Genomic DNA, 27,761 nt, shown 5'->3' with positions numbered 1-27,761 from the left:
GCCGAAAGACTTTTATCACCGAAACAATACGGCCGAAATGTTGTGATGACACAAACAGAAACCACGACCTGCACGTGCTTGTCTGAAGCAACATGTATGCGGCGTGGATGTATTTAACCGCAAAAAGGCGCTAAAGTACGCACAGAGGCACCTGCGGTTGTGTCCGGTCCAGACGTGATCATCACAGTGAGCACGCTCTTCAAAGATCAGAACTCTTGATGTGTAAACTTTATAGAGAGTCGCGCAAATGTTGTATAGTCCATTAACATACATGTGCCGAATAAAGCAATGAAAAACAACGTAACGTTTTTATGCTGCGCTGTTTGGGATTCGCCTTCGTTCTCTGTGTGCGCGCGCGCGCGTTTAAGTGCCCTCAATAGTGCACACACGAGTGAGACGCAAACAAGAGAACGTAAAATCTTTCTGTTATTGACAGGGCACATATAAACAAAATTATCTCCAAAGTATTCTTTTTCTCATAAAAACATTTGTTCATGTCTTAAGTGTATGTATAGATTACAGTCATAAACCAGTCTCTGCTTATTTAAAGAGACTAACCTCAATTCACCTACTTAAGTCTAACAAAGAGACAAATAGCTCTAAAAATAATAATATATTTAATTTATACAATAAAGACAGTGTTATGACTCATTTAATTCGATTTCTGTACCTAAGGCTAATGTTAGCCCTTATTAATGTGCAGCTTTGTTCTTTTTTTATAAATGTTTGTAATTTCTTTATTTGTTATTAGATTTTCCCTACCCCCTTTTTGCTGATCTGAAAAATAATCCGATCCGTGCCTCAAAAACTGTAATGTGATCTGAACCGTGAGTTTTTGTGATCTGTCACACACCCCTAGTAAAGTTAGTACACAGTGATAGCCATAAATGCATTTGTACTAATAATTGGCATAATAATTTATTTCGGTGTTTCGGTTTCGGTTTTTCGGCCTTGTTTTCCTCATTTCGGTGCATCCCTAGAATAAAGACAGCCATAGCTGTGTAAGCAAAGCAGTGCTCTGCTAAGGGAAACGTGGGCTGGTAGGATTAACCCCACGGAAAAATACTCACAAAGGAACCCGGTGGGACACAATGTGGAGCCCGAGCCAACACGTAGGTTCGCGAGGATACAGCTAGTGAAGGCTGAAAGCCAATGCTCCGCAACAAAGGCTGCCAAGGCAGCGGAGGAAGAACAATTCAAACCATTACGCATTTTTGCTCTGAAGGCCTTCCATACTGACACAGTTATGAAGCATCAGTTGGAGGCTGCAAGCCGACATGCGAGACTGCTCTCCGTGCTCCCCCTGGTGAGGAAAGAACACGAGAGGATACAGGCTCGATACGAACACTGTAGAATCTAATGAAGGTATTAGGTGTCGCCCAACCAGCAGCTCTGCAGATGTCTGTTAGCGAGGAACCACGAGCGAGAGCCCAAGATGAGGCAACACTCTGTGTGGAGTGCGCTCTCAAATTAAAGGGGCAAGGAATACCCTGAAGATTATAAGCCAAGGCGATAGTATCAACTATCCAATGAGACATTCTCTGCTTGGTGACAGCCTTCCCTTTCTGCTGGCCACCATACCAAACAAAGAGCTGGTCTGAGGTCCTGAGGCTTTGCGTGTGGTCCACGTAGAATCGCAGTGCACGTACGGGGCACAACAAAGCCATGGTTGGGTCTGCCTCCTCCGGGGGCAGCGCTTGCAAGCTCACCACCTGATCTTTGAAAGGAGTGGTGGGAGCCTTTGGGCACGTAGCCTGGTCTGGGCCTCAATGTTACGCTCGAGGCAGCAGGACCAAACGAAGGCACGAATTGTCAACAGAGAATGCATGTAAATCCCCTACTCTCTTCACTGAGGCCAATGCTAGCAGGGTCAGAGCTTTCATTGATAAAAGCTTCAGACTCTCAGACTGCAAAGGCTCGAACGGGGGGGCCTGAAGGGCTTTCAGCACCATGGACAGGTCCCAGGGAGGAATAGAAGGAGGGCGCGAGGGGTTTAGCCTACGAGCGCCTCTTAAAAATCTAATAACATAAGTTAATAATAAGTGAGTGATGAGCAGAAATAGCAGCGATATCAACTTTAATGGTGGAGGGTGACAGCCTACCGTCTAACCTATGTTGAAGATATAAAAGCACGATGTTAATAGGGCATTCTCTGGGGTCCTCGCGTTGCGAAGAGCACCAGGTGACGAAAAGGTTCCATTTAAACGCGTAAGCCCGTCTTGTGGACGGAGCTCGTGCCGCGTCGATTGTGTTAGATACCGCTTGTGGTAAATCACCTAAACCTTGCGCGCGCTCAACGACCACACATGGAGATCCCACAGGTCGGGGCGCGGGTGCCATAATGTGCCCCCTCCTTGAGAAAGAAGGTCCTTCCTCAGGGGAATCCGCCAGAGAGGGGCTGTCGCGAGGAGCATTAGTTGGAAACTAATTCCTGCTCGTCCATTATGGGGCGATCAGTAAAAGGCTCTCCTCGTCCTGCCTGACTTTGCACAGTGTCTGTGCGATTAAGCTCACTGGGGGGAATGCGTATTTGCGCATCCCCCGAGGCCAGCTGTGTGCCAATGCGTCCACGGCGAGGCTGCCCTCGGTTAGTGAATAAAATAGGCGACAGTGGGTATCGTCCGGCGACGCAAACAGATCTATCTGCGCACGACCGAACTTCTTCCAAATTAGCTGGACGGTCTGGGGGTGGAGTCGCCATTCGCCGGGGCGCGCAGCTCGAGAAAGCGCGTCCGCCGCTGTATTGAGCGAGCCCGGAATGTGAATGGCACGAAGGGACCTCAGATGCTTCTGACTCCAAAGGAGGAGATGACGAGCGACAGGTGAGAGCGCAAACCGCCTTGACGGTTGATATACGCAACGGTCGCAGTGTTGTCAGTGCGTACTAGTACATCCTTCCCGGTGGAAAGGCACCGGTGGAGAGGGTTGTGAAACCCGGGCAGCTCCAAAGAACCAATTATCCAGGCGGGACGGCTCGGGCTGAGGGGGGTTAACCCACTCTAACCCTACAGTCTCCGCCGCTCGAGCGAGCACGGCCACCATCTCTGGATCGAACTGCGGCGCCCCAACCCGACCAGAGGGAGGAAGGGCGTCGGGGTCCACGTCAGGGGGAGGAGGCCCACCCTCGGATGCTGCGGCGTCGGTGGACCCGGAGGGAGGCGCAATGTATTCTAGAGACATCGTAGAACACGACGCTGAAGTCTCCGTTGGCACATCAACCGGCTGTGGATGAGGAGGCACAGAGCATGAGGACGAATCCCCCGACCGGCTCAGCAAAGTGATGCGGAGATCGTCTTTTGAGAGCTTAACGGCCGCACCGTGGCGGCGCTCAGCACTCGCATGACGAGGGTTGCGCTTTTCCCGGAGGAAAGACAACCGCCTCCGCAAATCCACAAGGGACATGTTCTCGCAGTAAGAACACTTACCCCCAGCAAACGCTGCCTCTGCGTGCTCGATACCCAAACACGAAAGTCAACGCTCGTGACCGTCCTTCGGACCCATGTATTTGCCGCACCCAAGATCGCACGGACGAAAAGCCATCCTGAAAAGGACGCTGATCTCCGGATAGACGAGAGAGTGGCTGCCTTTAACAAGGCACAAAGCTCTCTCGTATCACTCTTTTAGGGAAATTCACTCAGATGCTCAGTTGATGATGCGCACAGGGAAGGGCAACGCACACACTAAACTCAAAACTAACAGATGTAGAGCCGTGGAATAAGCGAAGCGTCCGCTGTGGTACTGCCAGTCCAACCAACTTCAGCAATCGAATCCCAACAGAGTAAAGTAGCTTCTCAGTAGCAGATACTGCCGGCTTTCGAAGCGATAAAAAGCTAATTTCCCTATTTGCACCTGCTGCTTATATACGCACCTGGCGGGGCGGCGCCAGCATTATGCAAATATCTCAATGCCAAGTTCATTGGCGTTTTAGTAGTATTCGAGCAGATTGGTCTCTCTAAGCGAGTTCCCAATTCGTCGGTCACGACGTGACGTCGTAGTGACCGACTGAAAGGGAACTGCTTACGTCACGAGTTATTTTTTGGACCCAACATCCAATAGGAAAATTCAACTGCAGTAGCCACCGTTCAACCTGAAGAGGGCAGCACTCAGACGTTTTTACACCATATATTGTAGTATTGAAACATTTTATACCCAAATGTCAAAAAACTTACTAAAATCAATGAACAGGACTAATAAAGCATCATTATTGCAGATCATTAACTAAAAAAAGTTTGTTTAGGGTTTAGTTACTCTTTAAAATGAAGTTAACACCTCTCAGAATGTCACCTGAGTAAAACTCCCCCAGCTGCTACCCTGATTTGCATTTGTATAGCTCACAGCATGTTCATTTACATGTTAAAGCCTCCCCTAGAATTAGGGGAAGGGGGGACAACTTCCAAGCAAGACCCACGTCAACTTCTGACAACTTACGGCAGTTTTCGGTGTTGGCTGCAAATTGTCGTGCGCAGTCGTAAACTTGGAGTTTCACAACAATCTACAGTGCCACATTCTGACGAAAATTTCACTTTTCATGCAGTGTCACGCCTGGAGTCTTGTGTAGGACTTTGTGGCTCTGTTTTACGGTGGTTTCACTCTTATTTATCCGATAGATATTTTACTGTTCATTTGGGACAATACGCATCTACTAAAAAAACTCTTGGTTGTGATCAATTCTTGGGCCTGTGTTGTTTTCCCTACACAGCAAAATATCCAGTGTTGTTTGGAGTTGTTTTTCAGGTGTTAATTTACCAGAGTTAAAAAGTGTTGATTCTGGTGTTAATTTAAACGACTTAAACACTTGCAGTGTAAATCAATGGTCAGAGTTAGTGTAATTACCATGAGTTGACCTTAAACCACACTAGTAGAGAGTATATTCAATTTCCGGTCTTCGCACGTTACTTCCTTTTTGATTAATGGCGGACAAACACATGGAGACAGCAGTGTTCTAACAGGTATAATTATTTTATTCCATCAACTTTCTGATTTGTCCTAATACATTTCTAATCATTTTTTAAATAATATTTATAAGCTTAAAGACATTTTAAGAGTATTAAAATAATTTCCTTTTAGGTAACACGTCAAATAACGACAGGAACCGAGGGAAGCTGTGTGTGTGGATAGCTCTGGCAAATTAAGGTAAGGGTAACAAAATGTACTACTTTTAGTACAATCGTGTATTGCTTCCACCACCAAAAATCTATGACTGTTTAAATTAGCCGCAACAGTTTAATTAAATGCCCAATTTTCCCGTTTTAAATGTATACTTAAACAGCGCGGGTCATTAACTATGGTCACGTGGAGCTGAAACATTTCGCGGTCACACTCATACTCAGTGCAGGGAAAATATTAGATAAAGCTGGCGACACACGATTATTTTTGGGTCGATTATTAATGTAATTTGGCTGTGGCCACTGATCAATACGTATTTGATATTTTGATTGGTGCCTACAATCCGGTCCTCCGCTGCCATAGAGACAGCATACAGACGAGACATAAACTGCGAGGTAAGATTGCTTGATTAAGTTAACTGTGTTACGTACAAAAGAAAACATTATATTATATAACGTAACGCTATATACGCTTTATCTATATCAGTAATGTAAGTACATTATAAGGGGTTCAGCCGAATGTAAAGTGTGTTTTTAGTGGGTTGACCTGGTCGTTATACTGCTCTCGACTAAAACCAAAAATGCTTTAGGTATTTGTTAGGTTTGTCTTATTAACCCAGCAAGAATCCGCTGTGAAAACACGTTTTGTTTAACTTTATATATCCTGACTAGTTATGGTGCGCAGACCGTTCGGTGTATGACATCAAAGTGCCGCGAGAGGGATACACTCTCACGGTACTGTGATATCATGCGCCACACGGTCTGCACATCACTTCGGCGCTTACGTTCGCTCACATGGCGTGTGCCTCACGTACACGTGGTCAGATCTGCAGGTTTGCACCGCATTAACATGAGCACGCCCGCCGACGGGGGGACAAACGGGTCTGTTGTCCCGGGCCCAGGGTGAGGGGGGCCCAGAACTGGAACCTATTGAATAATTGTTAAAAAATAAAGAAAATATTTGATTCATTTGATTTGATGTTCAGTACGCTCAAAATGTCCGGTCAGACTCAGCACAAGTCCGGTGCACAGAAAATAAAATAAAAGAAGAAAATATAGGCCTTATAGAGGAAAATAGAATTCCTAATTCTCCCCATTAGGAATCTGTGACCGCCAGTGTTGGTCAAGTTACTTGGAAATAGTAATTAGTTACTGATTACTGATTACTTCCCTAGGAAAGTAATCCCGTTACTTTACTGATTACTTATTTTCAAAAGTAATTAGTTACTTTACTAGTTACTTTACTAATTACTTTTCAAAAACATGATGCACGACCTGAATATGCTACAGTATGCAACAGGGCCCAGTTGCATAAAGCACCTTAAGTGTAATTTTCCCTTAAATTCATGTTTCATTTCAACTTAAGGGTGTTGCAAAGAAAACCTTAAGCTTTTTCTGTTGCATCTCCATGGCAACAATAGTATTTTATAAACCTGGGTTGCTGTCGTGAAACATTTAACGATTACCCTTACCTAAGAGAACCATTTAAGGGATTATACTGTATGCAACACCCTTAAATTATTCTCTTACTGTAGGTACGGGGAATTTACCCCTTAAGTGTCATACTTAAGGGAAAAACTTAAGGTGCTTATTCTATTCTTTCTGCATATTCCATCATCTGAAATTGAATCAAATGAAACATTATCTGTTTTAACCTCTCGACGCGCACTAATTCGTGGGCGTGATGGCGTCGTTTTTTTCTAAGCCTGCAAACAATATATATATAGCATAGTGTCTACAAAGATTACTAATATTAATATCAACATTACATCGTTTAAAAGGTCTACGGGTTTAGCATCAATGTATGGTGATTGTCTCTGTTTTGAGATACATGCTCTAGCATCAGAAATGTATTGTGTTACAGAAGTCCAGATGACTAATGCAAAATATAAACGGGACTTCTTACCTTATAACGATCGCGAGTCGAATCCGGTCTGTTTCAGTTGTGTGAATAACCCATGAAATCAGTCTAATAAAATTCATCAAATGGCAATTTTTGTCCACAAATGCGTATAATCCATGAAATATAGTAGTCTGTTGTTTTCATCAGATTTCGCGTGAACGTGAGATGGAGCCGCAGCGGTCACGTCAGCTTGTCCAATAATCCATGAAATACAGATATATAGTCTGTTGTTTTACATCAGATTTCGCGTGAACGTGTATGAGATGGAGCCGCAGCGGTCATGTCAGCTGGGGGTTCAGGGATTTTTTCAGTAAGTTTCACATTGCTGTGCCGGCTTGCTAGGTGTTTGCTTAGATCTGAGGTGGAATTTTTCGCTGTGGATAAAAGTTTTATTCCCATGCAGAGTGTACAGCGGATGCTGATGTTTTTGTCACCTTTAACTGGGTTAAACTCAAAGTAATGTCGGTACTTCCAAGCATTAAACGCTGCATAGTCTTGTTCTCTTCCGCGCTCCATGTTGTCTTCTCACGTTCAACAATACACTGACTGACGGCGCGGCGCTCATACGTCATTGTCACTCGACTCGCGTCACGACACGAGAGAGTCTCACGAAACAAAATCAAGATTAAAAAATAACGCAGTAACGCAGTCTGCTAACGGGGAAGTAACAGTAATCTAATTACTCGTTTTGCAATTGTAATCCCTTACTTTACTCGTTACTTGAAAAAAGTAATCGGATTACAGTAACGCGTTACTTCTAACGCGTTACTGCCCATCACTGGTGACCGCAGATATAGTCACTGCATCGAGTGTGTTTAGAAGTCTGTGCTGTTTGCTGTGAGGTTTTTATGAGAGAAAGCACAAACTATTTAATATTTTATATGTAAAACTTGAATTTGAAATAAAACTTACCGCGGAGAAGATAATGAAATCTCTATCGTCTCTATTGCTAAGTGACGCGACAATTATTTATTCTTTCAAATCCGTTTACAAGATAAATATACGTTGTGTTGTTAAACAGATGAAATTATCTTGATATAGGCTACATTCATTATGAGAAGCCTTTTCTTTTTACTGTTACACTGTAGACAGTAATATATGTAATTTATATAAAACTCTATGGTCGTGACAGCATTATCCATTATCTGTTGGTTCATGTTGGTCCAGTTTAATTCAGGGTAATCCTTTAATAAAATGTATTTATAAAATATGTTATTGTTTTGTAATATATCTACAGCGCACATTCTCTCAGATCATTTTAAAACATTTTTAATTATTCTGCAAAATTCCGCATAGATTTTGCAAAAGAAATCCACAGAAATAGCAAAAAATATCTCCTTACATAGATTCCTTACACAGCTGTACTACTCTTGCAGCAATTAAAGCAGTTCAGATTTGTTTTAAATGGCAAAATAGTTATATTTCTTTTTTTATTTACATTTTAGAGTATTTTGTTTGTTAAAGTTTTTTTTATGATAACCAAGAAGCGGTTATAGCAGCCGACAGCAAGTTGACGACATGTTTGATGAATTGAACTCTCAAATCAACACTTCACTTGTCTATAAGAACAACTATATAAAATATATATTTTCAGCATATCACAGTGTTAGTTTAAACGTTTATTATCTACACACTACACACTATTTTTAAAAAGCGGAGGCAGATTGCTCTGCTGCTCGCAGCTGCAACGGGTGCAGGAATAAAAAAATGAAAAGGGCTATAGCTACAAAACGAAACGAAATAAACATGAAACCGAATAAACATGCAACCTGCCTTATCTTACAACTTCGCTATGCATATTATAGATTATGTCTTGGATGCTGTTTGCATAGATTATGCGCAGTATCCAAGGTTTTAATCTAGTCCTCCATGGCTGGCTGTGCTTATAGCGGACTCGTGCTGTAGGTTAAAAGTCTTACTACGTTTGTTTTGCAATCATCGTCTGTCAAAAGGTTATTTTAATTAAATTGAAAAATATAAAAAGATGGAGAAGCCTTTAAGCCCGAGGTCCGCCCGCGTATCAGCTGTGACGTTAAAATTGACCGAAACCCGACCTGAGGGGTGTAAAAAGGTCGGGTCGGGCTTGGGCTGAAATGCAGGGCTCTACCCTCAGTCGCATTCATTGAGAAAAATGTAATGCTCATCATGAAAGCTCTTTACAAAATAATATCCCTCAGGTCTTTTGGTTCAAAGGCGTGCATGTTTGGAGAAATATTGATTGAGTTATATGTTTACTTCAAATTTCTAAAGAGAGGAGTAATATTTATTCAATTATTAGTCCAAACACGGCATAATATTAGTTGTTTTACTGATATTTCCAATAGTCTGTTCATAATTCATACGTGATTATATGATATTTTGTGTCAGTATACAGTGTCAGTACACTGAAAAAAATTATTAATTGAATTTAATCATTTTTTTAAGGTAAGTGGTTGCAATCAATTTATTTAAGCTATATATATGTTTTATATTTTATTTTACTTTACTAATCTTTTTTTGTTTAAATGTAGCTTAAATAAATTGATTGCAACCACTTACCTTAAAAAAATTGATTAAATTCAATTAATAATTTTTTTCAGTGTACTACATTTAACACTCTGGGGTTGACGGTGGCGCGGGCGCCGCAAACTCTTTATTTTTCAATCACTCCGCAAAGAGGCTTAAATTACTCTGCTGATTTTTGACGTACAGATATGATTTATACATCATTTAAAACGTTAAAGTGTCTAGTTTTTTTTCTGTCCACTCCCAATAAAAACAGAATGTTGTGCTTTTCGCAAAATTAAGAAAATAAACATGATGCACGTTCTGTTCTCTCTCCCTCAGTGAAGTCATTTCACAAACGCGTCAGAAAAATAAACTGTTACTTAACGAATACTTGTCATAGAAACAAAAGATAAATGTCTACATAATGCTTGGAATGTCTCCTTTTAAATGATGTAAGTGATATTGAAAACAGATATTGTCATTCTGTGTAAACTGTATGAGAAGGAGGAGAAGTACCGTATTTCGCCAGTTACCTCATTATCTGTAATGAGATCGGATCGCCACACCCCCGCGCCATTGAAGTGAATGAGCAGAAACATCCATATGCATGACTCGTGCCTCCTGCAGTCAATGGATATGCAATCCACAATCCAGTCTCTCCATTCCTTGTGGTTCCATCCGATTGCACCAAACATGACATCTAAATCCTTATTTCCTTGCGTATGTGTGTCAGTATCTCCAGACGCGAGTGTTTTCTTTGTTCTTCCGTCAAACAGTTCACGTGATTGGAACGCACATACACAAACACGCGAGTCAGGAAACTCGACGCGCTTTTTGGTATTCTTATAAAATACGCGATTGCAAACAGTACAATCCTTATTTAGTTGCGTCTAAGCGCATATCTCCGCACAGCAAGTTTATTAGTATCACTCGCGTGTGCACACGTTCACTGCATTCATGATCAACACGTGAGGTAATGGCGGCGGCTGTAAACAAAAATTGATAAGTTTACCACGCGTGTCCCTTGTTGTGTTTCTACTATAATGATTACAAAAACACAAATAAGAGTCCAGACAACGATAGGCAGTTGTTCTTTTGAGCTTTTTACTGCACAAAAGTAAACCTCTCGCTGGCCAACCAAACACTAACCCTGGGTTGAAGTGTGTTCATTTTACGATGGCCAAACAGTATCTTTACCAGGATTAGGCTACCATGGATTTTAAAAGGTAACTTATACTTGTGAAATGAATAGAAAATATTTCAATAGAAATATATATATATATATATATATATATATATATATATATATATATTATATTGAAAAGTAAACCTTATCATGGTTTTACTACAGAGGTAGTTACATTCCTGTTGAACATCCCCACAAGGCTCATTATTCAATTCTTTTGTCTCTCAGCTGTCAATCACTGATTATTCAGGAGCTTTCCCGCCTCCACGCATACAGCCTCTCTCAAGCAAAAGTGTCTTAGAAATTGTAAATAAATATCTTGCTTTATGTGAATGAGTAGGCCATATGATTTTCACATAATTTTGAAGAAAAAACTCTAGACTACTAGATCCAGTTTGGAAAGTCTTGGGAAAACATGTTTAGAATGAGTTTTGTGGAGTTATATCAGTGACTTAAAAATTTTGCTTTTTCAAAAACCACGCATAAACATTTTTCTCTCAAAAATACAAACATGTACATACATGTTGATTATATGATATTGTAGCCCAGTTTGTGATGAACACAGTGTTATGAGACTTTTGCCATTAATATGTTTTTAAGCAACTGAAAAAAGCACAAATGTCAGTGCATGTCAAAACTTCCCCAGGGCCCTAAAAACCCCTTAGACCCCAGAGGGTTAAAGGTGCAGTGTGTAAATTTTAAAAGCATCTAGTGGTGAGGTTGCAAATTGCAACTAATGGCTCAGTTCACTGCTCACCCCTCGCTTTTGAAACACATAGAGAAGCTACAGTAGCCGTCACTGGTAAAACATGTCATCGTCAGAGACAACTTAGTAAAAAAAGTTTGTCTGTTAAAGGTTTCTGTAGAAACATGGCGGCACAAAATGGCGACCTCCACGTAAGGGGACCCTCTGTGTATGTAGATAAAAACGTCTCATTCTAATGTAATAAAAACATAACGGTTCATTATAAAAAGGTCTTTATACACCCCTGATAATATAGTTTTGTATATTATTTTGCATTTCTGTCAAGAGATCCTTCTAAAAATTACACACTGCACCTTTAACTTAATGTTTTATACAATGTATAATATGCAATATTCGTGGGTCCTGAATCTGATAATGCCAAAAGTCTTGTTACCAGTAAAAAGTAAGGGGTGGGGGGCCCTCTAAGATTATCTTGTCCCGGGCCCAGGCAAGACTGTCAGCTGGCCTGAACATGAGAATTAAGTTGCTTTAGATTTACTTACATGTAATATTTGTAATTACATTATGACATTTACTAAGCTATTAGTCAAAGTTAATGACAATGACTGATATAATTGTAGCTGCTGCTTTCTGTAGATTTTAACAGCACAAGATTTTCTAATGTTACTTATTTTTTTCCAACAGCTTTCGTCATGCTGGTTTAAGTTCAGTGTAAAGGTGTGAAGAAATGGGTAAAATTGCTTGACGATTTTACATTCCAGGATTTTCTTACTGAAGGTAGGTTTAGATGTGCTTATATAGCAGCTATTGAGGCATTTGAATGATTGATGATATCAGATGTCTACAGGTCTTATCTTTAGGTTTCAAATGTGCTATTTGCCTTAAATGTTTGACTTAAATATGAAAATAAATTAAAATTATTGTTATTGTATTTTTCAGTTAAAAACAAATTTGGATTTACAAGAACTACATCTCTCCAAGTCTTTGATGACACTGACACCAATGTGGAGGAGGACGTCTTCCAAGAATTGATTCAAGCCAGTCCAGATATATGTTTTACTGTAAGGCCTCCAGAAGAAACTCTTCCTAACATACTTGGAGGTAAATATAAAGCAACACTTCAGACTTTCTTCATTGTAATGTAACATTGTGATAAAGCAAAATGTGTGAAACACATTTATTTGTATTAATTTGGCAAATGCTCTTATTTGAAGTGCCTTATGTTTAAGGCACATATTAGCAATATAACAAGCAATTCATCTTAAGAAAGCTATAACACAGTGCTAAGTGGTCACACAATATTACACTGTTGGGGCATTCTTATGATTACTATTGTTTTTGTTGTTGTACTTTGTGATGGAGGGCCCTGCAAAATTCAGCAAAAAGAACACCGTAAAACTCTTGTTTGTCACACTGTTCAAAGTAAAGCGTTGACAGAAAACATGAAAATTGTTGTGCTTTTGTTTCTCTCAGAGTTTACACCCACAAGATCCTCAACTTCCAGCATGTCTACTGATACCCTTTCACTCTCTTCAACTGACCATGATGACACGGACTAGGGGTGGGCGATAAACCGGTAGACAAAATTAACCGGTAGAAATTTGTCAACCGGTAGAGATTTTGGACTATCGTTTCTATCGAGGTTACGTGCCCACGTCACGCTCCTGTGCGTGTGGTCGCGAAAACGTAACGTTTGTACACGTATTTAAGCACTGCAGTTTTAAAACAAGTTATTTTAAGCCATTGAAACACAGACAACAGATCTGTATGCGTGCGTTCTTTCTGTGTGTCAGGAGCGGACAAGTCGCGCAACCGCTGCTCTTTCTGTCTGTGAGGAGCGCGCAAGTCGCGCGACCTCTGCTTATTAAGCTTGTGAGCATTTTTCCCGCTTTATTGGCCTTAAATACACATATGCGTCAAAATTCCCGTCTTTGCAAGCATCATCATAAACACGACCAGTAAGGTCTTAAGAGAAAGTAAACAGCTAAAAGAGAAAGCCATGTGTAACAGTGTATTGGATCCGGACTTTGGTCTTAAAAGGGAAGTTACCTAATTTTGCTCCTGTCTGTCACTCGTGTTAATCAAACAGGATTGAGAAAAAAATCTCTCACTGCTCCTGATTAAATCACTTTTCTACCTTAAATAAAAATATATATAGGCCTATACATACATGCATAATTATTTATTATCATTCTTATTGACTGTGTATCTTCAGAGAGCTTGAGTTTTGTTTGTTTTTATCTTCTTTCTATGCTTGTATATGTTTTTTGTGAGAATTATGAACATGTCTATGGTATTAAAGATTTAAACCTTATTAAAACATAAAAAACTCTACCGTGATACATATCGTTATCATGATATAAAATTAATCCTATCGTGATAGAAGATTTTGGTCATATCGCCCACCCCTAACACGGACCAAGCAGTGCACAATCAGGCAGCAAATGCCAGCAGCAGTAGTGAAACCTTCAATGTTGAAAAGGCAAAAAGGGTATTTAGACAAGTTTTAATATCATTGTTAAATTGTTCATAAAAATTACTTTTCATAATTTTACTTCTTAAAAATTCACCTTTATTGTCATTATACTTAATCAGATTGTCCAAGATACCCTGGAAAAACAATCTGGTGGTGAGGAAGTGCTTGAAGAATACCAGGCAACCAAAACTTTAAAGCACAGCACCAGACGGCAACTTGTTAATATTGTTGTTAGTCACATGACGGAGATTAATGGGTAAAATTTCTGTGCTCATATGCAACAAATACAAATAGCTGCCATACATACTTTGTCAATTTGCATAGAGAATTTAGAGTTTACATTTAGCTCACTTTTTTTTATAAACTTTACAGAAGGATCCCCACCCGCCAACAGCGTGAGACTTATGCCCTGGGCATTGTTTCTCTTTTTCCTGCCCTGAGAGACCCATTTTCAACAAAAGGCTATGTAAGAATAATGTGTTCATGTTGTTGCAACTAGGTGTGGGAATGGTTTTGACCCTCATAAATTAATTCTGAATCGATTCTTAAGGTCCCAATTAGATTCAAAATTTATTTTTGACATGCTAATTAGCATATTTCTGACTATATTGCTACTAGTCTCTGCCTATTTAAACATGTTTATGTATGATGACTTCAGTGCCAGTTTTTTGCTAAAGAGGTTTTTGTTTTAGTTGTTTATTTTCTATGTTATGATGCAGTACCAGTTTATAAAATGAAACTGACTTCAGGTCTTACCAAATAATTTTCTGTTGTCTTTATGACAGGAACATTTCTATGATCCAGAAAAAGGAACAGGGTTTATTTCCTGGCGCCTTAAAACTTTGTCAAGAAAGAATCCAAAACGTTGTTGCTTAGAAGTCTCTGAAATCGCAGGGCCAAGTCGCCGAAGAAGGATAGATGATGGTCAGCAACTTGAGGGAGATGCATGCAGGGAAGCAATTTCTTTCCTTGTCCTCACAGCTGATGAAGTTGAAGTTATGCAAAAGATGAAGGAGACTTTTAAGCATAGACAAGAACTCGTACACAACCCCGAAAGATCAGCTGACATCCTAAAGATCTTTCCAAGATTTTTGGATGTGAAAGGATTGGTAAATATAGCACTCCTTTCTCTACGAAGATAAGGTTTTAAGTGTATATGTTAGATATGCTGGCTTTTTGTCATTTTTACTACATAGCCCTCGTTGTAGATTTATCATTTTTGCTCCTGCATGGTGTACAGACAGTCATACAGAGTTGTACCCAGGTGAAAAAGTAGTGCATGTCATAATGCACATAAAGTGCTCTATTTTCGCACATTCATTTTGTACATAATACACTAAAATTATTTAGTACTTAAGATAGCATCTAAGTGTGCTATTTTGAGACACCATAAACATTAACTAAAATGTGATTTTAACAAGCAATCTCTGCATACAAAGATGGGTTCAAATTTACAACAAGTGGTACCTAAATATTTTTAATACATTTTAGTTAATTTTAATGGAATCTCAAAATAGCACAGATAAGTACACTTAGATGTTCTTAAAATTATCCTAAGTACTAAAGAAGAATTTTAAGTATATTAAGTACAAAATTAGTATGTTGAAAATAGAGTAATTCAAGTAGGTAGTGTAATTTTTTCACTTGGGTAATTGGCCTCATAATTACTGTTCAATTCAATTCCATTCAATTTTATTTATATAGCGCTTTTCACAATTGTTAATTGTTGCAAAGCAGCTTTACATGAGTAGATGTAGAGGAGAACATTGAAAATCAATACATAGTATAAGAAGTAGAATATAGCGGCTAAGGATAAAAAACCGTGTAAGCGAGCATATTAATAATGTAACGTATACAGTAAAGTGCTAAGTTAAGCCAAAGATGGCTGACTCTCCCTGGGACTAAAAAACCCCCTAGGAGAAAACCCGGTGGGAAAAACTCCTAGAAGGACAAAAAACCCTAGGGAGAAATTAATATTTATATTTATAATATATAGACACGGTAGGGATAGGAAGCGTGTAAGCGGATTAAACTGGTTCAGCCGGTGGCCGTTGGTCGCGCATCGGTTGGGCGTCACGTTGAAGGACAGCCAGTAGATCAGTGGTGCGATGACCTTCACAGCAACAGGAACTGGGTCTGTTTGTCTCATTGTCCTCAGGGTCGAGGACGAGACAGGGAGACAAAAACAGAATTCTATTAGCGTAGGGGCCGTTCGCATGTAATGCAAGTGTCATACATTATAGTGGTTTAATTCAGCTTGGTTCCAGACAGGCTAACTATTGCGGCAAGAGTAAATTACCCATATGAGGTATGTGAGTGCTTTGTTCTAGACAAAATAACTACTGCGGGAAAAGTACATTTACTGGACATTCTATGTGAATGCTTTGTTAAAGAAGAATGTCTTAAGTTTAGATTTAAATTGTTCGACTGTGTCTGATACTCGAACATTATTTGGTAAATCATTCCAGAGCTTAGGGGCTAAGTAGGAAAAGGATCTACCACCTTTAGACACTTTTGATATTCTAGGGATAATTAAGTAACCCGAATTTTGTGATCGCAGTTTACGTGGTGGATTGTATTCTGATAGTAGTTCTTTAATATACGAGGGCGCTAGGCCATTTAAGGCTTTGTAGGTGATTAGTAATATTTTAAATTGTATGCGATATTTAACTGGTAGCCAGTGTAAAGATGCCAGAATTGGACTAATGTGGTCATATTTTTTAGATCGAGTAAGCACTCTTGCGGCGGCGTTTTGAACCAGCTGTAGCTTGTTTACCTGATTTGCATGGCATCCCCTGAGTAACGAGTTACAATAGTCTATTCTAGAGGTCATAAAAGCATGGATAAGCTTTTCTGCATCTGATGCAGACAGCATATGGCGTATTTTTGAGATATGACTGTCACAAGCAATATCAAACATCTTTTGGAAATATTTCTTGGTTTTTATTTCATAGTCTATCAAAATTATCACATGCACACACAATCCATTTTGAGTCCTGCTTTTCTCATATTTGTCTTGAAATATGCTTCAATATTAGATAAATTAGGACTTTGCTCTTCTGTTCAATGCTGAAACATCCAACAAGTTGCTTGAGAGGTGGGAGACAGCATTCAAGCACAAGATCATCAATGAAGCCAGGTCTCTTACTTCGACAGCAGAAATTCAATGTCTTCCCAAAGCAGCAGTGGGAGAAGGATCTGAAAATGGTTAGCATGATTTTTGAGGATGTTATAGCTTCAGATTTACCCTGATTTTCTGTGTTTTTGTAAGAACTAAAACATAATATCCACTTGTTTAGATTGGGACAGTGATATGTCATCCATCCTGCTACTATTGCATCTCCTGCCACCTTCTTTGGGAAGGAAGAAGACCAAGATCAGTGCAACAGAGGCTGTTGATAGACTTGTGCATTTCCACAACGTAAAACTCATAATACTGTTGCAAATCTTTGTGAATGTGTTTGTTTCTACTAGTAGAATTAGATTGAAACTTTGGCCTGGATTTACATACAGGGTCACATTGAATTTGAGACAGGGGCGTCGCTAGACCCCTTTTACTGGGGCACGTGCCCCAGTGTAAATCTTTTGTGCCCCTGTGTAAATCTCAAGTTTACATTTAGCAGTTAACTAGTTTATTCCTTTACAAAGACAATCGCGGCAAAACGGATCTATATGCAATGTAGTTACCCAATTCACGTTTGAAAAAGCGACGCAACAGTCGCACTGACGCGTGCACGCCTCAATTCATGTCCGCGTCGGCGCACGGACATGAATGGGTGCGCGGACGCGGACATGAATTGAGGCGTGCACGCGACTGTTTTGCCGTGCGCAGCCGCATACAAAGTACACGCGATTGAGTTGGTTTATGAAAACATGGCGAGACTAAAGTAAGTTTCTAAATAATAATGAAAATCTCATTGACGCATGTGATGGATATCAGAAATGTTTTGTGCAAAGCAGGAAAAGGGAAGGAAAAATGAGAGATGATGAATTTAAGGGAGTAAAGACACATAACATCCTACCCTGTCAGGGCTTAAACATTAGAGGGAAAATTTCAGGAAAACCTCTGTTAATAGTCTATAAAATTGCATTGTTCACATACAAAAACTGTGTTATACTGTTCTGTATTTTCAGATATGAAATTAATATTTAGTTCACTAGCTCTAGGTCATTACATAATCAGTTAGCAGTAACTAAGATAGATTTTTTAGTAGTCATAAAATGAAAATATTCTTAAAAATAAAAAAAAGAAGTTATTAATCATTGTTATGTAAAATGCAAATGTGCATAACATTTTTTTCTCTCCAGCCATTATTTCCAAACATTTTATGCCTTTAAACATGTTAATTATGTTGTATATATGTATATATGAAGATGATACTTAAATATTTTTAAATAAATGTTTGTCTTTCCCAGTACTTGTTGCAATGTTGGAATAGTGGGTTAAGCAAAGGAAATTGTATCTTGCACACCGCAGGCTTTCAAGAAAAAAAAAATGGGGGCCTGTGCCCCAGTAGAGCTTTATGTCTAGCAACGCCCCTGATTTGAGATATTAGTCATTTCTTATTTATGATTTGGTTCAGCACAAGGTTGTCTGCATTCATCATTACACACTGTAATGTGTTTGTTTTTAGTTTGTAAAATCAGATTTTTATTGTTGGGGTTGTTTTTTCAGTCCTGCACCAGTATTGAAGACCATCTCAGTGGCAGGCAGAGCCACCAGCCATACCTGCTTGGATTAGGAAGGATTAAGAGCAGAAGCGACAACTTCTATGTGGTTGTGGACAAACATCTCATCTCCTGTGCTGGAACCAGCTCTTTGAGTGCTATAGATGAACTCTTCAAAGTCCACTACGTTTTTAACCTGTCATACGAGGAAGCCCTTGTCAACATTTTTACCTTTCTGCAGACTACAATCTACAACATCGATGTTGGACTTTCCAGTGAGTCTCCCCGAGTAAAGGAGTTACGTGCAAAGCTTTTAAACTAGGTTAAATGTTAAGGTGTTTTTGTTGTCAAAGTTTGCATTCAAGTAGCCACACTTTGATATCTCACTTGAGAGTCACGCACAGTTTTTATCCTTCTTTAAAGTTTAAGCTGTTATGTGTTAGGTGGCTGTAGTCGACAGTTTTGCACGTATTCAGGTTTTCGAAGACATTTGAACAGTGTTCATGTTGCTGATTTCAGTCCAGCACATTCACAGCATGGTGAACAGCCAGCTCAAAATGTTGATCTTAATCATTCAGGTTCTTTGTTTATTGAAGAAGGTCATTCCCAAGTTGCTCTTGTCACAAGGTGACGATCTTTTCAGGGGCGGAACCAAAGTTAGGGAAGTTTGGTTCCGCCCGGAGGGTTTCCCACCGGGCCGCATTCGATCCGCACTTTCTCGCTTCCTGGTTTCCAGGACAACAAATCAGGACGTTACGAGACGCAGGTGAAACAAATGAAATAAGTAAATTATGATTGAAGGTGGTGGGAGGACGAGAGGTATAAAAGGCTCTGCAGCGATTGACAAGGAGACGGACACGAGAGGCGATCGACATGGGGAAAGCTCCTCTGCCAAAGGCAGAAAGTAGACACGCACCTTTTGAAGAGCCCGCAGGCTCTGTTGATCCGGGCTGCGCTGGGAAGCGCGCGGAGAGAGGACAGGAGTCGCAAGGGGCGAAAGAAAGGCAGGACGTGAATGGAGTAAAGGAGCACCCCGAAGAGAGCGGGGCTTATTGTGACTGTTGTGCGTTGTGACTGTTGTCATCGTGTGGGTTCCCTCGACGCGCTACTGGTGGCGGTCGGACTCTCTCTCTCAAACTGAAGTGATATATTGGAAGTAAGTGTAAACCTTAAGGGCTGAAAGACGAACGGAAACTATGCATATGAAGACACATTAAGAGGAAAAGAAACGGAGTTGTGTGAGTACCAACCGTGAAGGAAACTGTGGAAACTTTTGGAAGAGACACATTGTTTCAGAGTTGACGTCGCCGGTTGAGTGGATCAGAGCGAAGGGAGAGAGACAAACACTTTAAAGTATTGAGTGAGTAACAGTATTGTTGTACAGACACTGTGTTCTACTAACCTGTCTTCTAGCAAATACCTCCGGGAGAAGGAGAGCGGCCCTACCCCTAAGGAAGCGTGGTGGGTGAGCCGAGGAGACTTTGGTTTGAAGCCAGCCACAGTGACGAGACCACCACTAAGGCCGCCAGATCCACCGCCAATCGGAATCGGGCAAAGTGGGCGAAGACGGGCGTCCTTTGTGTGTACACGATTGTGGTGGGTGAGTCTTTGTGCCGTGGAAACTTTCACTTTAGCTCGGTGCTGTGTGTTTCTGCTGTGTATTGCTGTGTGTGTCTCGTCAGACAAACCCCCGCCTTCATACACTTTGTCTGGGAGGACAAAGAGGCTGTCGGCCCTGGTGGGAAATTATTATACTGTACGTTGTGAGTGTGCTTCTGGCTACGAGTGACGGAGTGGTTCCCCGAAACAAGCCCTGCGTAGACATTTGGGGGTTTCGCTGCAGCGCGGCGGTGAAGAGCTGGGAAACTAGTGGACGTGTGAGTACGACGAAGGAATGTTATTGTGGATGTTTTGACCTACGAAATACTTACTGTTGCAGAGAACGTGGTGTAGGGAATTCCGCCCTTCCCGAGGTCCCTACAAAAGGGCGCCCCTGTCCGGTGGAAGATCGCCTAACGGTGACGTGAGAGGGCAGCGCTCGGCCTTGGTGTGACGGTGCGACGTGTACACCCCTCTGTGACCAACGCGCTCGTCGAGAGGGTCCGCCCCCGACGTTACATGGAAAACTGCATGTCCCACCTGACCCATTGGGAAAAATCAAGTATCGTAAGTCCGCCGTGCTTACCTTATACAACTAAATAACCCCCAGGTCTGTTTGAAACAGGAGGGCACCGCACCCAGCTGCTACCTGCAGAGAGAGAGAAAGAGAGAGAGTGAACGCCAGAGAAAACGAACAGAGCAAACCTCATACTTACCGTAGGCTGTATGCAGCGAAGAGGTGAGAAAGCCAAGTCGAACTAACTGTGTCTTGTGTCCCAGCTGCTACCTGCAGAGAGAGAGAAAGAGAGAGAGTGAACGCCAGAGAAAACGAACAGAGCAAACCTCATACTTACCGTAGGCTGTATGCAGCGAAGAGGTGAGAAAGCCAAGTCAAACTAACTGTGTCTTGTGTCCCAGCCGCTGCCGTGGAAAGAGAAGAAAGAGAGCGAGTGAACGACATGAAAAGGAACTGTGTGAAACCCTACCGGGAAGATAACGAGAGCCTGAAGAGGCCGTTATTTTAAGTTCCCCTTCCTCCCTCCCCTATTTATTTATTTTAAGTAATTTAAATAAAGAGTATTTTAATATTATGCTTACCGTGTGTGTCTGGTCATTGGGGTGGCTTTGGGAACCTCCTCGAGGTGGAAAAAGGGGCGTGACCTTATTAACATCTGGGTCCACCCCTACCTGTGACACTCTCGTAGACTCTGAGGTACTGCAGATATATGTGCTTCTGTTGTGGCCAAATTACAGTGTAGTGAAGTGGCCAATAGCTTGGTATCATCAGTTGTTTCAGAGCTTGAGGAACTCACCACAGAACTGCATAACCAAATTCACCAAGATGTAATGTCTGTCATTCCCCACAATAATCCTGCCAGATCAGCAGTTGAAGATTGTTTAGGACATTTTGACAGTCCCTTTTCCTTGTTTAACATAGAAACTAAAAGATCTAAATATTTCATGGACAAATGGGGTTTAGTTGAACCAGTTGAAATTATGCTTGGTATGAGGTACGACATCAGGAGAAACAAAAAAAAAACCTGGAGGTTATGATCAGGTCTCAGTAAAAGATACATTTGTTTATGTCCCAGTTTTGGAAACATTAAAATTTATGTGTCAAAATGAAGAAGTATGTAGACTGCTAACACAAGTTAAAGAAAGGCAGAAATCACATTTTGAGGACTTCTGTGATGGAAGTTTCTTCAAGAATCATCCATTGTTCTCCAAAGATCCCAGTGCTTTACAGATCCAAGTATACTTTGATGAATTTGTGACGGCGAACCCTCTTGGCTTTAAACATGGGGTACACAAGATTGGTGCTCTTTATTTTGTACTGAGAAATCTACCTCCAAAATTAAATTCAAGGCTGATGAATATTCACTTAATAGCACTGTTTCATGCTCAAGACTTAAAAAAGTATGGCTTTGACCCCATCTTGGAACCATTGATTCATGATGTAAAGACTCTAGAAACGGATGGGATTGAACTACCCATATCCACAAGTAAAGTTTTTGGAACCATATGTCAAGTAGTTGGAGACAACTTGGGAATGCATTCCATCCTTGGGTTCACAGAATCGTTCAGTGGGAATTACTTCTGCCGTCTATGTTTGACTGAAAAAGCAAATACTCAGTTCTTTTACGATGAGGATGATGTTAGAGTTATTTTGCGTGATCGAACAGTTTTTGGACAGCATTGCAGTGAATTGGAATCTGACCCTCAACTCAAGTCAACACATGGACTTAAAAGAAACTCAACACTCAATAGTCTGCAATATTTTCATGTGTGCCACAACTACTCTCTAGATGTAATGCATGATCTCCTGGAAGGAGTTGTTCAATTTGAAATGAAACTACTGTTTGAATATCTTTCTGACAAGTTTGTTACACAGTGTGAGTTGCTCTCTATAATATATTCATATGATTATGGATATTTAGAGAGAAAGAATCGTCCTACAAGGGTAAATTTGGAGCACAATGGAAATAACAGGTCTCAATTCTATTCAGGCACTCTGTCTTGTCAAAAACATTCCATTACTGTTTGGTGATATTGAACCCCTTGGAGATGAGAATTGGCATTTGCTCCTACTCTTACTTCAAATTCTAGATTTGGTCTTTTCCCCTTGTATCTCAGAAGGCATGACTGTCCTCCTGAAGTACTTAAATATTGAGCACCATTAATTGTTTAAAGAGTTGTATCCAAATAAGAATCTACTGCCCAAACACCATTTTATGATCCACTATCCAGCATGCATTCAAAAAATTGGTCCATTAGTACACATGTGGAGCATGAGATTCGAGGCCAAGCATAAAGTTTTTAAGAATACACTCAAAAATTTCAAAAACATTACCAAATCTCTGACACGAAGACATCAGATGTCAATAGGCTATCTTTGGGAAACAACACCAATGACACAAATTGAGTGTGGGCCTATGAAACATTCTGTTGGGATGATATTGACAATGGTGAAAAGATGGCAGAAAAGCAACAAAATCCTGCACAGTCTGTCTTGCGGTCCATGAACTGGGTTAAATTAGATGGGACAGAATATAGACAAGACCTGATTGTGTGTAATGAAATTGAGAATGAAATCCCCATTTGCAGTCAGATTCAGAGAATACTTTTAATCAATGACACTGTGTATTTTGTTGTTAACAAACTTGTAACAGAGCATTTCTCGGAGCATCGCCATGCATTTAAAGTTCAGAGGTACTGTGGGTTGAATGAACTTGTCAAAGCCAGCAATTTGAAGTTCTTCAGGCCTTTTGATCTACAGAGTCCATACGGGTCAGATGGTGAATATGTTGTTCCCTCATGTATGATAGTTTGAGATGTTAGTTTGAGATAAAATATACATTTCAAACACTACATTAGTCTTTAAAAAAAATCTTTGTGTTATGAGAACACTATATTAGTTCATAAATAACTTGCTTGGTGTTACGTGAACACTAAATTAGTTTTAAAAAAAACTCCCTTGGTGTTATGTGAACACTACATTAGTTTAAAAAATAACTCTCTTAGTGTTACGTGAACACTAAATTAGTTTTAAAAAAACTCCTGTAGTGTTAAACTTTTGACACAACTAGTGTGGTTGTAACACTCACTTGGTGTAAATGAAACTCCTCAATGGTGTTAACTGTGAACACTCATAGTGTTATTTTAAACATTTTGTGAGTGTTAAAAAATTAACACTTTTTAAATTGTAAATTTAACTCGATTTAGTGTGGACTCATATAAACTCTGGAAAAGTGTTAATTTTCACACTCCCAGTGTGATTTTAACACTTTAAAATTTGCTGTGTATATTTGCTCCCTGTGGCTTCTATTTAAAAAAAAAAAGATGTCTCTTTTCATCTATATGCCGACGATACACAACTTTATCTTCCCTTGCAACGCAATAATAAGTATACTCTTCAGCCGCTGTTAGATTGCTTAAACGAACTTAAAGGCAGTGTTGCCAACTTGGCGACTCGGTCGCTAGATTTAGCGACTTTTCAGACCCCTTTAGCGACTTATTTTCAAAAAAGCGACTAGCGACAATCAAGCAACTTTTTCTGGCGTTGTTGGAGACTTTTGGAGACTTTTTACGTGACATTCACTCTTCTCAATGAGCAGCTACCGCTGCTTCTGTGGGCTCCACCCCCGTCCCAAAGCATTCACAGGCGGTCTAGTCCTCGCGCAGCAGAGCAGAGTCTCTCCCAGCTGCAGTCAGGGCAGCAGAAGTGGTTATATATCCGCGTCCAGACGGCATAATCGTGCATGCGGGAAGACGGAGCAGGCGGATCCTGCGATGGCTTACATTTATGGCGAGATGTACATGTAAAATGGTCTTTGAATAAAATGAATCCCTGTACATAAAATAAATGTACTTGAGGGAGCTGAGCAGCAGCACATTTAGAACAGACAAACTGGACGGAGCTGACGCGTTAATGGGCTATTTACCTCCAAAACAATGTTTCCCATAATTTATCAGTGTATGTTTTGACTGTTTGGCCATATAAACATGAACATACACATATTTCGTTTTATGAGAACATAAGCAGATAAACAAACGAGAAAACATTTTCAAGCATTCATGTGTATTAAAATAAAATTTTTGACAGTTCAGAGAGAAAGAGAAACGTGAAATAATGTAGTAAGCCAATGTAGTAAGAATGCAAATGGGACGTGATGACGTCACTGTTATGCAAATGACGCAATGACGTAATCTAGCGACATTTAGCAACTTTCCAAGCAAGCTTTAGCTACTTTCCATTGAAAATAGTTGGCAACACTGCTTAAAGGACAAGTTCGGTATTTTACACTTAAAGCCCTGTTTTCAGATTGTTTATGGTGAAATAGAATGGTTTTGACTGAAATTTCAACATATGCGGCTGCCCTGAGAATTTTCGGATGTTTGTGTTTCGCCTCACACCTCTACAATGGGTGTATAGGTGCACTGGAACAATCCTTCCTAAAATGCATTAAACTTTCGTTTACAAAGACGTGAAACTCACCGAGTGGTCAGGGGTGTTCACTGATATGCTCACACAAAAATCGCTGCAAAAGATGCTTTCCAACAGGTGTTTTAGCATTCGTTGTTAACTTGTGGACCTATTTTTCCAAACGCCTCACACCCGTACATTCTTCCGCTGAGAGCTTGAAAAATAGATACTCCAGCCCAGGTGGTGGCGCTAATCCGCCATTGCCAATTGCAAGAATAGAAACAAAGTTCCCGGCGCGGAGTAATACCGTACCTCACAGCACAACTAATACAAGTCAATGGAGTTGGCAAAAACTATGATAAAACCTGTTGGAATGCGTATTTTGCAGCGATTTTTGTGTGAGCATACCAGTGAACACACCTGACCACTAGGTGAGTTTCACGTCTTTGTAAATGAAAGTTTAATGCATTTTAGGAAGGATTGTTCCAGTGCACCATTAAACCCATTGTAGAGGTGTGAGGTGAAACACAAACCCACCAAAATTCTCGGGGCAGCCGCATATGTCGAAATTTCAGTCAAAACCGTTCTATTTCATCATAAACAATCTGAAAACAGGGCTTTAAGTGTAAAATACCGAACTTGTCCTTTAAAATATGGCTTTCAAGTAATTTTTTAAACTTAAATGAAAACAAAACAGAGTTTATTATTTTTGTCCCCAAGGAAAATTGTGCTCTTGATTACGACTTGGATTACCTTACCACTTATAACACAAAGTGCGTCAGGATTTTGGGCTTCATTCTTGATTTCAGTTTATTATTTGACAAACAGATTTCAGCAATTGTCAAGTCTTGCTTTTTTATCGAGGATAAATTTTGAAACAGCTATTCATGCATTTGTAACATCTAGACTTGACTACTGCAATTCACTGTATTATGGCATTTCTCAGGCTTCCATCTCTCGTATGCAATTGGTTCACAACGCAGCCGCTAGATTACTTGAAGGGAAGCAAAAATATGACCATATAACACCAATTTTAATGTCGCTGCACTGGCTCCCGGTAAAGTATAGGATCGAGTTAAAATTTTATTATTTGACTATAAAACTGTTTATAGTTTGGCACCCAAATATCTAACGGATCTTTTAATTCCATACACTCCATCCAGAAACCTAAGATCCTCCAACCTCGGCCATCTTACAGTTCCTTAAGTAAAACTTAAAAAACGTGGTGATCGTGCTTTTGCCGTTGCTGGGCCGAAGCTGTGGAATAGCCTTCCTCCTTCGATTAGGCATGCTCCCTCTATCTACTCTTTTAAATCTCGGTTGAAAACTCATAAAAGCACTCTTGCTTTTAAAGCAACACTATGTAGTTTCCATGTAAAAATGACTTACAGCTCCCCCATGTGGTTGAAAAGCGCAACAGTGCCTGGTATCAGACACTCTTCTGCAGGCAGGGGGAGGGGCGGGGCTGTGTTTCCTACCCTCCACCGCCACTTTCAGAGTGTGCTTGTAGCAGCTAGGAGGCTGCTCAGGTTGCAGCAACACTACAATTTGTCCAGTTAAAAGTTGTTCTATCACTGAAATAATTTTAGAGACATTATTTAAAGGTAAAAAAAACTACATAGTGTTGCTTTAATACTCTGTAGTCTGCTTTTTGTATCTCTGTTTTATTTTTAATGAATGTTTTTTTGTTTTGTCTGGTACTAATATATTTGTATTGGTTTTATATTCTGTTTTTTATCTCTTGTAAGCACTTTGGTCAACTTCGGTTGTGTCTTAAATGTGCTCTATAAATAAATGATTGATTGATTAAGTTTAATCTGAAGATTTTTTTTAGAGCAAGAATAAGAGGTAAACTAAACTAAACTAAAGAATAATACAGATTACACAAAATGGACATATAGTAAATGGTCATGGATAAAAGGTTTGATTGCACCTCATTTTACAGTAAGTGCACTTATAGTGTACATACAGTGTACTTACTGAACAAAACACTAATTAAGTTAACTTGTTATGGTTTAATATTAGGTTTAGTACAGATTAGTAGGCTATAGCATGTAGCCTAGTAACTATATTGAATGCTCATGTGGAAAAGGACTATAAAGTGCTTTAAACATAATTGATCACATACAACTGTGATAGTAAATTATTGAATCTAAAAATGTCAATGCAGAATAGTACACCAGTACAAAGTTTAATGTCATTAGAAACCCTCGCCCAGCTGAATGGATCAAAGAATTGACATCCTCCACTCAGCAGGATCCTGATGCCGCTATGATTAGTGTCCATGTAAAACTTTGAACGCTTTCAGCTCAAAGAGGAATCCAGCTGGGTCAGAGGCTTCAAACATCTTGGAAGAGCAGATGAAATATGTAGACGTGGGGGTGTGCAGGCCTGGTTCGCTGAGTTTAGATGTAAAAAGATATCATATTCATTTTCCTGTCTTTAATGTGTACCCCGGGAACAAAAGACAACAAATAAAGTCTGGGTGGCAGTGTGCATGCTTGTAATTTTTATTCTTGTTTCTTCAGGTCACCCTCCCAGCGTTTGGAAAAGGATCTTTCTCATAAATAGTCCTAGGGCTGGTTTTAGCGTGCTTCTTGCCAACAGAACTTTTACCCTGAGATTGACATGTGATTTATGCTGCTAAGGGTGAGAGATACAGGTCACGGTCAACAAGTATGTTTCTGTTTGCTGCACAATTTTCTCA

General features: G+C 40.2%; 1 pseudogene; it reads left to right on the top strand.

The window, feature by feature from the left end:
- The first annotated feature begins 12,114 nt into the window (after positions 1-12,114).
- On the top strand, positions 12,115-18,853 carry LOC135767340 (uncharacterized; annotated as a pseudogene).
- The last annotated feature ends 8,908 nt before the right edge of the window (positions 18,854-27,761 follow it).

The sequence above is a fragment of the Paramisgurnus dabryanus genome, chromosome 6 (genome assembly GCF_030506205.2).
Source record: "Paramisgurnus dabryanus chromosome 6, PD_genome_1.1, whole genome shotgun sequence".
NCBI classification, from domain to species: Eukaryota; Metazoa; Chordata; class Actinopteri; order Cypriniformes; family Cobitidae; genus Paramisgurnus; species Paramisgurnus dabryanus.
The sequence above is the reverse complement of the archived record's forward strand: the minus strand, read 5'-3'. Positions and strand labels throughout refer to the sequence as shown.